A 4,226-nucleotide genomic window follows, 5' to 3' on the forward strand; every position below is an offset into this window, starting at 1 on the left:
ATATATATATATATATATATATCCAGTGAGCGGCAGTTCTGTGGGTGAAAATGCCTTGTTGATGCCAGAGTCAGACCAGAATGGCCAGACTGGTTCGAGCTGATAGAAAGGCAAGAGTAACTCAAATAACCACTTATTACAAATGAGATATGCAGTAGAACACCTCTGAACACATAACACGTCGAACCTTGGACCAGATGAGCTACAACAGCGGAAGACCCCATCGCTTTCACTCCTGTTAGCTAACAACAACAAACTGAGGCTACAAATCACACAGGCTCACCAAAACAGGACCATAGAAAATGGGAAAAAGCCTGGTCTGATGAGTCTCGATTTCTGCTATGACATTAGGATAGTAATGTCAGAATTTGTTGTAAACAACATGAAAGCATGGATTCATCCTGCCTTGTATCAACAGGTCATGTTTGTGGTGTAATGGTGTGGGAATATTTTTGGCACATTTTGGGCCCCTTAGTACCAAATGAGCATTGTTTGAACATTACAGCCTAGAGTATTGTTGCTGATCACATCCATTCCTTTATGACCACAGTGTGCCCATCTTGTGGTGGCTACTTCCAGCAGGATAACACTCCACGTCACAAAACTCAGAGCATCTCAAACTGGTTTCTTGATCAATGAGTCCACTACCCTCAAATCACCTCCAGATCTCAATCCAACAGAGCATCTTTGGGATGGGGAGGAATGGGAGATTCACGTCATGGATGTGCAGCTAACAAATCTGTTATCATGTCGATATGGACCAAAATTTGTGAGGAATGTTTCCAACATCTTGTTGAATCTATGCCATGAGGAATTAAGGCAATTCTGAGGGCAAAAGGGGGTCCAACCCACTACTAGCCAGGGGTACAGCACCTAATAAAGTGGCTGGTGCCTGCTTATAAACTGCCAATCCATTCTATATATCCTTGAGGTGGTTTGTGTTCTATATTTTATTGATTTGTTTATTTTATAATTTAACAGCAACAACAAGGATAAGGGTTCCATTAAAACAACAGTGTAGAATTTGGCTGTAGGTGTTGGTAAGTTAAGTTATGTTTTACCCTACTTGACCATACTGATTCAAAGTGAAGCCTGTGATTTTGACTCTTCACCTGAAAACTAATACCCATGAAACAGTTCACATGTCCTCCTTTTGGCTGTTGCAATGAGGGTACAAATAATGTAGTGACAGGGCTAACATGGCTTTGTTTAATACTAAGAGTTGACATGAAGTGTTAGCGTGAGACGAGGGAATTGTTTGACATGGCAACAGAGGCAACAAAAGGGACGAAGCATATCAGTTTGGCAGCTCATGGGGCAGATCTTTAGAGTGTGGTGTCATATTCCAGTCCATGCAGACTGTCAGATGAAGATGAAAGTTATTTAGTTTGTGTCCAATGGAAAGGTTATTTGGATCCCTTGCCGAGCAAGTTTGGTGGAGAATGTGGATTGAAGTAGCTCTGATAAGAGCACAAGTAAAAGGTAATCCTTCACTAGTTAATTGTCAGTTTTAGCACCATTTTCAAGGTCCTCTATCAAAATAATTTCAGGTGCAATGCATGTAAATGAACGATGATTTAAAATGATGTTTGTCACTAGCATTTCAATCACAACGTAGACTGACATGCGGCATTGTCCTATATCACATCTGGTCACATTTACAGGAAAACAATCATCATTAGCTGAAAAGCAAAATTAAAACAACTGATGCAAAACCTTCAATTTCTTATGTTTTGTCAGTTTTAAACACACAGGCACGTCAACATAATAAGCCTGTGTAAATCAAAACTGCTCTGGAAGTATTAGCCTGACCCAACCTGAGGGGCTGATTGACAAGGGAACCTATTTGCTCACAAGGAGAGTTGGGCGAGCTGCTTTGTATCCTGCCACATGCTTCTGTAAATGTCTCCTGTCTTGCATTTTGTCTCAGGCTTTCTCATTTCTCCTGCACACTCATTTATTTATGCCTTGAGTGTCACACCCTTGGAATCACATGAATTTAAAACAGCACATTTTTATTTTCTTAAAGCACATTTCTGATCTTATTGTTTGCGATTCATTGTTGGATCTTTTTCCAAAGAAGGTAAATGTATTAATGACTTTCTATTTCAGCTGGCATCACCTAGTTGAACAGACTATGTAGTAAAACTTACTCTGTAAATCAAAGTGCTATACTTGTAATGCAGAGCGTTCATGTACATGAAACACGATTTATGACACTCAACGGAATAACTCAAAGCCATGTAGAAGCATGAAGTTAATGTATTCTAATGTTTGCATTTGCTTTTAGTTTGATTTAGAGTAGTTTTTTTACTTCTTAAATCAGCTTTTTAAAGTTACCCTTTAGACAGAAAAAAAAATAAGAAAATGAGAGTGAAAGTAACACTAAAAGTAATATTTTATAGCTGCAATGGTGAAATTGCAAACATGAAATACAAATTCTGAAAACATGAAATTAATAACTAGGAATTTTATTAACAACAAATTGTTCTTTTTCCATTTTCCACTTCAAAATGTTTAGTAGGCTGTGCCTCCCTTGCCTCCTCTGACAAGTCGCCACTGGTTTAGGGTAAGGTTTGGTGACATTTTATTTCCAAACTACCATGATACGTGCATTAATCCACAAATGTTGCCACAGTCATGTTGATCCATTTAGGAGAAACAAACATCAACATTGAGATACACTGAAATGCTGTCAAGGTTGAACTTGACCCCCTCCAGGAAATCGTTTAAAAAAACTATAATAGTATTCTAGCCAAAGTATCCTCAGATTTGGAAAATTGAAGATTGGAAAATTGAGATTGAAACTTCTTTTCAGGCTCGTATATCGGTGATTAAAATGAATGTTCTCCCACGTATTAATTTATTTTCTTCCATGATTCCTCTATCCCCACCGGTTGGCTACTGGAACAAACTTGATGCATGTGTTTCACGGTATATATGGGATGGGAAACGTCCTCGTATTAAACTGACTACCTTACAACGATGTAGATTACATGGAGGTCTTTCTTTTCCCAATTTTAGACTTTACGCTCAAGCCTTTTCCCTCCGCCTTTTATCAGTCTGGTTTGATCCTGACGCTTCTGTGTCTTGGAGAGCAATTGAGGAATCTATTGTTTATCCGTATAAATTGAAGCATCATGTTTTTTCGGGGGTTCCGCTTAGACAGTGTAAATCTCGGTTTGGTCCCATTGTAACCCACCTTCTCTCCACATGGAGGGATGTTGAAAGACGTTCACAACTAGTTACAATATGGCATAGGCACTCGCCTATTTTCCACAATAACGATCTTTTGTCAGGCAGTACTCCATTTCATTGTCCGCAATGGACTCATAATAAAGTAAACTCGCTGGGAGATATTTATGATGATAGTGGTTTAAAATCCTTCCAGAATCTTAAAACTCAGTATAATCTGCCAGACACCTCCTTTTTTATGTGTTTGCGTATTAGATCGGCCCTACGGGCATATGGGGTGCCTTGGAACTCTCAACTGCCTATTCACCCTTTGCGCAAACTAATCCTTCCCTCTGAGGAATCTCCATCCTCTGCTTCAGGTATCTATCTCTTTCTTCTTGAGCATTCATACAAACCTTTATCTATTACAACTGTTTGGGCTAAGGATCTTAATGAGGATGTGCATGTTTTATTTTCGGATCAGGTATGGGGTATGTTTAAATTGTCTTCTAAGAACCCTAATCACCAAATTATTCATTGGAAATTGCTGCATAGGGTTTATTTGACTCCAATGAAATGTTTTTATATGAATCTGTCGTCTTCTCCTAAGTGTAATCTTTGTTCGCAAGGATCTTTAGGCACGTTTTTGCATTTTTTTTGGGAGTGCCCCTCTCTCTCACCTTTTTGGACTCAGCTCTCACAGGACCTATCATAATTGTTGGGTACTGAGATATGTTTGACTCCGCGCCATTTTTTCATGAATGACTTTTGGGACCCCACCTTGTCCGTCCAACAAAGATGTTTACTGTTGGCTGCTCTCACAGCAGCAAAAAAATGGCTAGTCAACCGTTGGAATCCTCCTCACACAATGGACAGACGAACCTGGACTGTGTATTTGTTGGACATTATCTCGATGGAACTCTCAACTTCTCGTATACATGGATCCAATGTGAAAACTGTAAATTTATGGCATTCAGCTTTTAATGTTGTGTCAGCTTTTCTAAAATCTTTGTAAAAATTATTTTATTGCTATTTATTTATCTATTATTATT

At 38.8% G+C, this 4,226-nt stretch overlaps 1 protein-coding gene across 1 annotated transcript in view; it reads left to right on the forward strand.

Annotated features, from left to right (window-relative positions):
- Window positions 1-1,411: 1,411 nt before the first annotated feature.
- Window positions 1,412-4,226, forward strand: part of LOC107746311 (FERM and PDZ domain-containing protein 3-like) — a 189,520-nt gene continuing 186,705 nt past the window's right edge. The window contains exon 1 of the mRNA XM_016560451.1: window positions 1,412-1,482. The gene's annotated coding sequence lies outside the window, so the exon portion shown is untranslated. The remainder of the gene's footprint in view (window positions 1,483-4,226) is intronic.

Source organism: Sinocyclocheilus rhinocerous, unplaced genomic scaffold (assembly GCF_001515625.1).
Source record: "Sinocyclocheilus rhinocerous isolate Xijiao unplaced genomic scaffold, SAMN03320098_v1.1 scaffold1881, whole genome shotgun sequence".
NCBI classification, from domain to species: Eukaryota; Metazoa; Chordata; class Actinopteri; order Cypriniformes; family Cyprinidae; genus Sinocyclocheilus; species Sinocyclocheilus rhinocerous.